This window comes from Polypterus senegalus, chromosome 4 (assembly GCF_016835505.1).
Source record: "Polypterus senegalus isolate Bchr_013 chromosome 4, ASM1683550v1, whole genome shotgun sequence".
NCBI classification, from domain to species: domain Eukaryota; kingdom Metazoa; phylum Chordata; class Cladistia; order Polypteriformes; family Polypteridae; genus Polypterus; species Polypterus senegalus.
In genome coordinates, this window is record NC_053157.1 from 208,946,560 (window position 1) to 208,959,286 (window position 12,727).

The window sequence follows — 12,727 nt, forward strand, 5'->3', positions numbered from 1 at the left end:
CAACAATGATGGACTGAAAGCCAGAAGTCTACGTGACCATCATCATCAGGTCCTTCCATGAAAATATGATGATTTATGTTAGGTAGAATGCCCAGAGGGGACTGGGCGGTCTCTTGGTCTGGAACCCCTACAGATTTTATTTTTTTCTCCAGCTTTTGGAGTTTTTTTTTGTTTTTTCTGTCCACCCTGGCCATCAGACCTTACTCTTATTCTATGTTAATTAATGTTGACTTATGTTTATTTTTTATTGTGTCTTCTATTTTTCTATTCATTTTGTAAAGCACTTTGAGCTACATTTTTTTGTATGAATATGTGCTATATAAATAAATGTTGATTGATTGATTGATTGAAGTTACAGGCAGTAATTTCTGCTGCAAGAAACAATGTTTTCCAACTGATTCCTATGCTCTTTTTTACTTATTTTTAAGAAAAATACTTAATATACCAGAGTCCCCAGTATTTTATCATTTGAGGGTTTAGCGGTTTCAAGTTAGCTTTGACCTGTGAATTGAGATGTACTATTTACTTTAATTGACAGTAAGGTGATCTTGAGCTGCTCCTGAATCCAAATGCTCTTGAGCTATTTCGTTGTGATTATGGCCTACAACCAGAAGACCAAAACTATAAAAACCTTCTCCAACAAATTATAAATAATTAATAATGGGATTCAAAATTGCAGAATTGATAATGATAAGGAGTTAAATAACTTGTGAAACTCACAGTAGTCCAAAGAATAAAAGAAAATTAACAAGCAAACAAAAATGTCACCTAACAAAATCTAAAAATCATAAGATATTCTAATTAACAAAAAAATGAGTTAAATAACCAAAAAATCCAACTAAAATAAAAATTAAAAATCCTTAAATCAAGCATTAATAAAGAAAAACCTATACTTAATTATACTAATCATAAATAACACCCTAAAAACAACAATGCCCAAGAGCAAAAGAAAGACAATATTTAACTGAAGAAAGCACAAAAGTGAATGTAAAAATACTGGAACAAAAGGTAATGACAGAGCACTGTGGCTAAAGTCAGTGTTTTATAATATACTAGCAAAATACCCGCGCTTCGCAGAGGCGAAACTGCCTAAAAATTTTTATTAAGAAGAAAAGTAAACCTTTTTAAACTGAGGGAAAATATACCAATAATTATTTGTTAAGGATCTCTTTGTATGCCACGTTGTCAGTTCGGCCCTCCGGTTGTAATATGACCAAGCTGTGTGCTGAGCTTACTCTTGAGCATGCAACGTACAGTTGACCATGTGAAAAGCAATCTTGCCTCAAATCTCACAGCTTGGATTGCTGCTGTCATAATCGATTTGAGTTTCATGGTTTGTTTCAATTACGTTAGTATTGCAGGACTTGTTGTGTTGAAGTGACTTTCGGCATCTGTCAAGCGTTGTAAGCATACAACCGGTTTTATTGATAACTTCGCATCCAGCTTTTGAGAATTTAAACATTCATAAACATCAAAGTGTCCACTACTGAAATCGTCACCTGTGAGTCTAAGATATTTAAGAGGCATTGGCGGTTGTCCAAAGGTGTAAAATATTTGGCCATTTTGGTACACTTGAAAGCAACAACCGAAGAATTCAGCGGCAGCCATCAACTCACATGCAGAACCATAGGTGAAGGGCTTAAGCATTCCACTCTTCTAGTGCTCCTGTGTAGTATAATTATCTCCTGTACCGTCATCAGTCCACACCTTGAACCTGTCCCAGTCATTCAATACATAAGACATAATGTTCCTCCGGATATCAAGAGTGAGCTTGATATGGCCGTGCAATATGTAACACAGAGAATGGAAAAGGCAGGCACCATCTCCGGGCATGGAAACCACTCGGTAAGTGACAGTTCTTTGATCGATGGTGATCACCTCGAAAGACATGTTAATCGGGGTACAGTTGGAACAATAAAGGAAATGGGTACCTGAACAATGTAAACTAAGTCTAAAATACCTACACAATAACTATAATCGTAATAAACGAACAATAAAACAGAGGAGAAGCTGTGGATTAAATAAAACGGCTGCAGTTATCAGCAGGGAGACATGAATACCGTGGCGAAGCAAGGAAGGGAATGAAGAGACGGACGGCCTTATATAGGCAGGCAGCCAACAACGTGGGAGGCGACCGAGCTGCAGGCTACTGGACGTAAATATGTATGTAAGTAGGATTCAGTTAGCGTGGGGAACCACCGTACCAAATTTCTTGTAGATGGGCCCATAGGTAACAAAGACCGTTGGAAAGTTCAATATGGCGGCTGACAGTGGCGTCATACCACCGAAATAAGTACGTACATCGGTTTCGGTTAGCGCAGGGAAGCCGCCTACCAAATTTCATGAAGATGAGGCCATAAATAAGAATGTTTAACATGGCGGCCATAAATAAGAATGTTTAACATGGCAGACGTTGTCGACCATTATGACCATTACGTGTAGAATTTCTAAATGAAACCTGCTTAACTTTTGTAAGTAAGCTGTAAGGAATGAGCCTGCCAAATTTCAGCCTTCTACCTACACGGGAATTTGGAGAATTAGCAATGAGTGAGTCAGTGAGTCAGTGAGGGCAACAAAGACCATTGGAAAGTTCAATATGGCGGCCAACAGTGGCGTCATACCACCGAAATAAGTACGTACAACGGTTTCGGTTAGCGCGGGGAAGCTGCCTACCAAATTTCGTGAAGATGGGGCCATAAATTATAAGGTTTAACTTGGCGGACATGTCGACCGTTATGACCGTCACGTGTAGAATTTTGAAATGAAACCTGTTTAACTTTTGTAAGTAACCTGTAAGGAATGAGCCTGCCAAATTTCAGCCTTCTACCTACACGGGAAGTTGGATAATTAGTGATGAGTCAGTCAGTCAGTCAGTCAGTGAGGGCTTTGCCTTTTATTAGTTATAGATATGACTCTCAATAACTGTAGACCAGGGGTGTCAAACTCCAGTCCTGGAGGGCCGCAGTGGCTACAGGTTTTCATTCTAACCATCTCCTTAATTAGTTACCAGTTTTTGATGCTAATTAACTTCTTTAGCCTTAGCTTTAATTAGCTTGACTCAGGTCCCTTAGTTGTTTTTTCCTTAATTAGCAGCCAGACAGTAATGAGACATAAACCAAGCAGCTCACCTGTACCCACCAAACAAAATCTGAAAATAAAAATGAAGGTCTCAGTAAGGTTGATCCCTCAGGTTACCAAAACATTTTAGGAGTTCTTAGAAAAAAACAGAATATCAACAGTTTTGGAAATGTCTGCTGTGGCAGAAAGAGAGCAGCAACAAGCCATGGAATTGAATAACGGGTTTAATTAACAGCAAGAATCAGCTTCTCATTAAAGAACTGGTTGGAGCTTGAAGCCCCACATCTGTTAGCTCATTTCATGTCTCATTTCTGTTTGGCCATCATTTAATGAAGAAAAAATTCAATTCAGAAGAGTTAATCCTTAAAAACAGGGTTATTAAAATATAGGGAAAAGAAGTTAATTTAGCAGTGAAAACTGGACACTGATTAGGAAAATGGTTAGAAAGAAAACCTGCACCCACTGCGGCATTCCAGGGGCCGTAGACTGTTACTTTTGAGTACACAAAAATGAGCAAAATGGTGTGAGGCCTTAAAAAATACCCATAAACCAGACTAGTGTCTTTTCTATCTGGCCTGAAAGTAGGCCCTACCTCAGGTAGCCGGACCCCAAACTCTACTGACCTGCTTAGACCTAAACAAGCCTTAAAGGGTTTTTGGCTTCAAAATACCTTCAGTAGTCCTAAATATATCAAAATGCTTTTTAAAAGAAAGATAAATGCTCAAACCTTTGGATCGAGAAACCATTCCACAGAGAAGTTTCTTTTTTTTAATAAGGATTTATTTGAAGGTAATCAAACAGCAACAAAAGAGCTACACCAGCAGCCTTAGTTAAGGTCCTCAGGTAACTCTTTACCATGCTTTAGGATGAGGTATATCATGGCTGAATTAAGTGATGGGTTCATTGGAGGAGCTAGCAGAGTCAAGCATCTGCATTTGTGGGGGTGCTTATTATTTCCAAAGTGCAGAAAGGAGTTCAGGGGGCAAATTATCAATTCCTGACTATGTTTATCAAATTTAAAGATCCTATAGTCTCTTTAACTTCTGACAATGTAATTGGCAATGCAACTGACTGAATTGTCCACTGAAACTCTGAGAGGAACAGTTTATTTAAAACAGAATTAATTTCAGAAAAATAACACTTAAGACATTTTATAGAATAATTCAGAATAGATTTTAAAAAATGGTTGTTGATTTTCAGAAAATTGATTTATTTTTAAATCAAAGCAACAGTTGAATAAGCTTTAGCTGTTTATAATATTAATGACAATAGCTTGCTGAGCTTAGCTCCTTAACTGTGGAATTTTTTCTCATTATGACATTTTGTTTTCTTATGGGCACCACCATTTTGAGTTATAGCATGATCATTGTTATAATAATCCAATCAAATGATTCTTTGAGATGGTATTTAGGATGTCACATAAAATCTTGAATCATCCAAGATTTGGATACAAAAAGCTTTACATGTCTGGTGTTTTCTCAGCCTTGTTATTAAGGTGCTTGATTAATGGTTAGCTTTTAATGTTGATGTTAGATTGGTTTAGTATTTTGGTAAAGATCTTGAAACGTCTATTATCTGCTTTTTGTTAAAACCTTTCTGTGTCATTCAAACTTGATCACTTACTGTATATTGTTGTAATGACACACTTGCTGAGTAACATATTAGATAGAGGAGCTCACTGTATAGTGTCACTAATAAGAACTTACAGTATAGAACAGTATAAACAACAGGACAGTTAAAAAACAAGGGAGAAGCTGACTGAAAAGCACAGAAGAAATCACTTTGAGCAGCACCTCTGAATAGTGTAGTAAAGAAATTCTCCAATGAGTCGTTACATTTCACTGTCTATCACACAATTCACCCATCTGCCCATCATATTTTCAGCACTTGCTTCCAATATATAGTTATAGTGTGCCAAAGCTTAGCCCTGCACCATTAGACATAAGGCAAGGAGGAAGAAAGCTTGGGTGGGGTGCCAGTCCACTGCAGGTCACACTCAGTCTTGAGCCCACCCTAACTCATGCTTTGTAAATGACAACTTCCATGTTACTCTAACATATATATTTTATTTGATTTGAATTTATACACTTTATCAAACCTTGATGACATAAAGTAGCATTCTAGAGTAACTTCGGAAATTATGTATGGAAACAGTGAGAATACGCAAACCACATAGTGACGGTTTGATGTGATAATATCTATGCCAACATGACCAATACACAGTATAAAACTGAAATATATATATTATCTGTATAGGAGAACACAGTTTAAAAAGTAGTTTACAAACATTTACTAAATCATAAAGCCATACATACTGACTTCAATTTATTCTAATCAAGTTCTCAATTTAAAATATTGTAAAGCTTGACTTTCTCCACTGTGCTGTAATAAAATGTTTTTTTTTCCTACCTGCATTTTGAAACCTCAGTGAACTTCTACACTGAGTAAACCCCAACTGTGTACATTTAAAAAGTATTTGCATAAAGTATGGCTATGAAAATATAATGTGCTTCTGCAAATTCATGAAGAATAATGGAAAGCAGGGCAATCAATTAGCAGCTGGCCTTTAAGAGCATTGTGCTTGCTCCTTACCAAATGAAGGCTACTCGCGGCAGGGGACTGGGCAGACATATGAAGCAAATCCTGCTCAAAAGCAAAGCATCACAAAGGCTGCAGAGCACAAGAATGGTTAGCATTAAAATGAAAGCAATTACCTTAAAGACAGACAGGGGAGAAATGTTTCTTTTCAATCAAGTCTTTGACCTTAAAGGCCTTGCAGTATCTGGAGAGGGTTATCTTCCAGATAAAAAAATACTTCTATTATGTATACATTTCAAATATGCCTAAACCACAGCTGAATATCCTCAATGCTTTTTGAAGTCATCTTTTGTTTTTCATAGTTTTGTTATAAGAGGGTTCTTATAGTTCTTATTGCCGCAACTTTATAAATACTCTATGGCTTTGGCAAATACCTAGGACAAAGTACCTTGAAAGGAGATGGAAAGGTTTACTCATCTTTTTTTCTCTCAGTGTTTTGGATGATTGTAATCATGACTTCATGACTGTAAATAAAAAAAAAATCATGTCTTTCTATCTAGATGTTTGCATTCTCAATAACTCTTGAACCAGGTGAGCTATTTTAAATCTACATGTTTCATTGATATTGCAACCTGGATGAAGGAAAACCATCTCCAGCTCAGACTGGCAAAGACAGACTTACTTGTTTTTCCCTGCTTGTCCATCTGTTCAGCACTCCAACTCTGTTGAGCTTGACTCATTATCACTAAAACTTGCAAAGTATGTGCGCAACCTTCCGATGGTGATCAACCAACTGTCCTTCACGGACCATGTTGCAATGGTCTTCCGGTCTTGTAAATTCACTCTATATGACATCCATAAGATCAAAGGTAGAGGCTTTGGTCTTGTCACATCTGGACTGCTACAACTCTCTGCTGCTAAAAGTACCGGCTGCAGATGGTTCAATATTCAGTGGTACATCTGGAGTTCAGCCAGATATGGTGGGCACTTGTCACTCCTCTCTTCAGATTACTACATATGCTTCCTGTTACAGCACATATTAAGTTTAAATAATTGATGTTTGACTACAGAGTAGTCAGTAGGTCAGTGCCTATATTTATGGAGACACTTGAGGGTTCCTACACTCCTTCTCAATCACAGTGTCCTGCTAATGAATGGCGTCTGGTGATTCTACTTCTCTGTTGCATCAATTCTCTATTTTTAAGTTTTATTTAAAGAAAATGACCTTCCATACAATCAAGTTGAAGTTATACAACAAATGACTTTATAGTCAAAATAAAAACAAGATGAAAAGAGAAAAACATCAGAGAGTTAAAGAAGGAAAGCAGGGTCAAAAAGAGACACAACCTAACAAAACAGAATTCAGTGACCAACCAAGAGAAAGAGAGGAGAGCCAACACATAAAAAAGGAATTGTTTTTTCCCTGACATAAATGCTTATTCTAAAATTTTAGTAAGTCTTGCAATATTTTAAAAAATGTTTTGAACAGATCGACTAAGTGAGAATTAGCAATTTCAAATAGTATAGAACTTTTAAAAGGTCGTCTGGAACGCTTCCATTTAAGCAAGATAAGTCTACATGCTAGTAGTGTGTGGTGTCAGCAATTACAAACAATTTGCCTTTCTCTACTTTACGCTCATCTGGGAGTACATATAACACAGCTGTAAATGGGTTTGTAGTGATTGTGACACCAAGGCTATCTGATAGGCATTCAAAGATATTTGTCCAGACTGATGTTAATTTAATGCACTCTCAAAACATGTGACCCAGTGAGGCTGGAACTTGATCGCAACATTCAGAGGTTGGAACTTGCCCTGGATACATTTTGAACAATTTTGAACAAGATATATGTGATTGATAAAAGATTTAAAGTTGAATATAGAGCTAGAGTACATTCTATCCATGGCTGTCTTGCACTCCTTTTCTGAGACATTAAGTGAAAGATACTTTTCCCACCTTAAGATCTTTGAAAGGAAGAGACTTTATGATGTTTTTAAATATTGTTGAGATGCTGTCTGAGTCTTCAAGACTAATCAGTATTTTTAGAATAGAAATGGGTGGGAGGTGTAGAAAATTAGGTAGGTTTATTTTGTGTTTCTGGGAAGTTTAAATTTGAAGCACAATTGTTCAAGATGCCAAAACTTTATCTATTTACTGTACGGTTCTCTTAGTATTTTAATTCCCAAGATAAAATACTGTTTATGTTTGAGAGGATTGATAGAAGTGATTATCATGTAGAGATGCAACAGATAAAACTTCTCTACCTTGATGCGTATCCTGCATTTATTCTACATTCTGTGTGATTAATGGACAAAAAGATTATTTATATGTTCTTCTTCTTCCTTCGGCTGCTCTCATTAGGGGCTGCCACAGTGGATCATCTTTTTCCATATCTTCCTGTCTTCTGCATCTTGCTCTATCACATCCATCACCTGCATGTCCTCTCTCACCACATCCATAAACCTTCTCTTAGGCCTTCCCTTTTTCCTCTTTCCTGGCAGTTCTATCTTTAACATCCTAACTTGTTGTCCACATGTTGATCTGGCAAAATTTTACACTGGATGCCCTTCCTGACGTAATCCTCTCCATTTACCCAGGCTTGGAATCTACATGAAGAAACATGCTGGTTTGTGCATCCTCTGTGGCTGGATTCAATATTGGTATAATGAAAAAAACTTGAATTTACTGGGGCACAAAGCAGGGCATATAAAGAAGTACAGCAAGATTTTATTTCTATTGCAGACCAGGGCTATGTGTATCAATTCATGTCAATTTTCAGGTCTTTATAGCTTGTATATTTGCCACCCAGTAATAAAATTTAAATTTAGGTAGTGCCATGCCACCTTCTGCTTTAGGTCTTTGTAGAGTCGCCTTCTGAATGTGTGGATATCTCAAATTCCATAATAATGAGGGTATAAGTTAGTCTAATTTCTTAAAGAACAATTTGTTAATGTATATAGAGATACTCTGTAATAGAAAAAAAGAGCTTAGGAAGGATCTTTATCTTTACAGTATTTATTCTCCCTGCTAATGTGAAATGAAGGGTAGACAATTTGCTCACATTGTTTTGCGCTAAAAAAGATCTTTAAATATAACGTTTACCCCTAGATATTTACCCTTAGATATTTCAACTGTTCTGATAAAATGAACAAATAGATGCCCAGTCCAGTATTGTGTGTTAAGTAAATAAAAGTACACTTTTATTCAAATTAATTTTGAGTCCAGATATCTTTTGGACTTTTGCTAGTGTATTAAGGACTACTAGTAAAATGTTTGTAGGTCTGATATATATATTACCATATCATCTTTGTTTAGTGATATTTCCTGTTAAAGTCCTTCTCTGATAATCCCCATTATCTCTAAAGAATTTTGAAAGTGAACCATTGAGCTAATGGCTCAACGGTGAATGCAAAAAGCAGTGGTGATAGACGGCACCCTTGTCAAGGGAATCACCTCACTCGCAGTTTTGCTCCCACATTTGCTGTGAGTTGGAGTAGATACTGCATTGTGAGGTCCTGGATGATCCATTCCTTCACCTGTCTTCTTCAGTTTAGCCTGTGGTAGGCTGTATCATGAATTTGAGACCAGTGTAAACTTTGATGAAACTTTAGTCACCTTTTCCTTCTCTTTCTGATCCCTTGGTCTCTTGCTCACGTTTTTAATATACTTGTAATTGATTCCTCTTGGGTTAATTGAAAACAGGATATCTCAGATAGATAATAAAAAAACCTCAGCAGAGCATCATCTCAGGCATCCATCTCCAGCAATGGATGAGACCAACTCTTGAGTGGCATTAAAACTTAATCCCGACTATTTTCATGTGTAGCTTCTAGCTGCATCTATTCAAAATCCTACTCCCTCAATGTGCTTAAGATAATTTGAAGACTCTTTTGTTTTGTAAATTTCTGTCCAACTTATATCAGTGATTAGGTTTTTGCATAATCTAGGAATTGTAATCAGCTTGTATTTTGTTCTGACCTCTTTTCTTGTGATGATCAATTTTGAACCCTTGTCCTGTAGCACGTGATACCAAACAATTCTCTAGACTGATGGTTACTTGTTTATGCTGACCTATTTTGTAATTTACTTTGGATAAAAAAACATTGGCTAAGGAAATAAATGTGAATGTAAATATAAATGTAAATCTGTTTTATATTGCATGTTTAACCTAAGTCTTGCACTTACAGCATGTAACAGAGCACACATTTTATATAGTGCTTTATGCCTTATATTGGTGCTTGAGCAAGTAAATTTCCTTTTGATGATCAATAAACTACTATCTATCTATCTATCTATCTATCTATCTATCTATCTATCTATCTATCTATCTATCTGTTATAGAGCAGAGGTGAGCCAAGGCAGAGTGCTAAGGGGTGTTTGTTTAGTAATTAATAATAGCTTCTCAAACAATTGCTATTCTTCTCTTGTGCTTAGACATTTTATTAATGGTGTCTCTGTATTTAAGGTCAAGCTGGCACATATCAATACCATCTATTAAAATATTTCTAATTATCTGGTGATAGGATTTGTTAAATATTACTTTCTGCTTAGTTAAGTAACAAGTGATTTCCAGAAAGTAAAGTCTTCAACCAGGATCAATAATGCAGCCATAGTTAGCTTATGAATAACAGAATGTGGCAGAATGGCAACTGTCTGCCCTGTTTAATATACTCAGAGGCAGTATAGCTGAAGCACACTGTGTAGATAACACAGAGAAACATAATGCTGTATTTAATTTAAATTCAAACTAAGTTTCAGCTATATACAGGGAGATAGATATGATAAAATAATCAACAATACAATATTCAGGCTGCTGAATATGAGACTGTAAAATGAGCTCCATGACTAGCAGAGGAATACATTTCCAAGTTACTTTTGTCAGTGTCTTAGAATGAATATCTTCATCAGACATTTTTCAGAAGTGACAAAGGTCTAAAAATTAAAAGGATGGTAGGCTAAAATGTATTTCTAATGTTAGTATCTACCTCTTCTTTGAATTAACAAAATAAAATACTCAGAATCTCTCAATTCATTTCACGGCTATGGGTAGGTGCAGCCTGTTTTGGCAGCACTGGGCAGAAGGCGGGAAGAAGCCATCACAGGACCCACTCACACAGATTGACACCCCATTCACACTAATAAAGGGCCAACTGGGAATTACCAACAATCATAACGCCCGTCTTCTGTTATAATTTCCATTTTTTCCACTCATCGTTTGACTAGTTTTATTATATTTTTCTGATGATTAATAAATTTTACTATTACTGTTTTCCTTTATTTAGCTCAGCTTTGGGATTCTTTTCATGATAGTTGTCTATTTAAATAAACCCATTACTTGTCACAGCTGTGACATCACTGAGTTATGCATAATCACATCACATGTATTTAAGATGGTATTGAGGTAGAATTTGCATTCAAGTGTGTAGATAAATCTTTAAAAAACTAGTGATTTTTAAGTTCCTTTTCTTTTTTGATCTTTTGACTAATAATTTGGATTTCAACTACTAATTAGCATGAGCGATTTCAGTTCTGCTATTCACTTCCCATATTTCTGACACATGACATTTCTTTGTCAATGATCATTGCATACTTCTTTAGTTATTTCAACTCCTTAACTTTTTTCCCAAAGCATTTTGGGGATGTGAAACGCACCAGAAGAAAAACCTTGGAAAATATGGTGTGGTGAATTCCTGCCACACAAACCACAAATATAGAGGAGTTTGCCCACAAAAAAGACCTGCCCTCAATTCCAGACTGTGCCCCTGCAAAAAAACAACGTACATCACCTTAACCAAGAACAAAGGGCAAAAACAAAATTATTCAAAAGAGAACAAAAGAAATGAAGCAAGAATCCTGAACCAATCATAAACAATCAATGATGAAGATGAAGTTTCAATTTCAGTTTTTTTGTAAGGTACACGGGATTCCAATCCCCAGATATATTAGTTTGATTGGTATTCCTTAATTTGGTTGAGAGTGTATGTGTGAGTGTGCCTTGTGATGAACTGGCAACCTGTCTAAGGGAAACATGCAATTCATTGAAAGGGTTCATGAAATAGATGTAATGATTTGACTTAAATACACTAGCTGCTTTGGCAATGTACATTTCCAGTTATTTTTCTCTGTACAATAAAAGAGTAAAATAAATAAATAAATAAGTGTAAATATGCAAATGTTAAAAGATGAAGAAGAAAGTTACTTTTTCACTAAGTGTCTCCCATCACTCTATGCTGGCCATCTGCATACGTATTTCATAATAAACTCATTTGTAATATTACACTGTGGACAGGATTATAAATTCGAAAACACATAATTGCTACACAGTGAATATTTTAGTAACAATATAATTTGATAAAAAGGAGATGAAGCAGTTGAGTCTTCAGTGCATTGTGTGAATTTATAGCTGCTACTAAGAATTAAGGCTTAAGCGGATTGAAATTACAGTAATTTCTTATGTTAGTTGCAACCTAAATGTCGATACAAGGCCATAAAGTACCGTGTTACTATTAAATTATAATTTTATTCACAAGAAAGTAAACCTCTGTTGATCTGTGTTCTCTCACTAACTCACTAATATTGGCTGTCAACACTTAGGGATATACTTTCTAAGCTTATGCAGTTGCTAGTGTTAAATAATAAGCTGAATCAAAGAGAGACAAGGCAATCCATGCATCTCATTTAACACTGATAACCAGATCCCCCACCCTGGCCATCTACTTACTAAATTTGCCATTAACTCTCAACTTTCAAAGATAAAACGTTGAAGCTTGTTGTCTTGTGCATAATGAAATTCTTACATGCTTTGGTAATACTTTATAATAATTTTTATTAATAGGTCGTTAACATGTTATAGACGTTCTTAGTTCACGTATATACAATATAGCTGTAGATGCCAATAATTGATAATTCAAGTATTTGTAATACTTTATAACAACCTTCAATAGTAAGTCATTAACAAATATTATAAAAGGCTTCTTTACATCTTTAGAAATCACTTTTTAAAGCTATTCATCATTTTTAAAGGTTTATTAATAAAAAAATAAAATTATAGTAAAGTGTTACCTTTATCCAAGGTGCCTTGTAACATTTGAGATACTACTGGTTACATTTC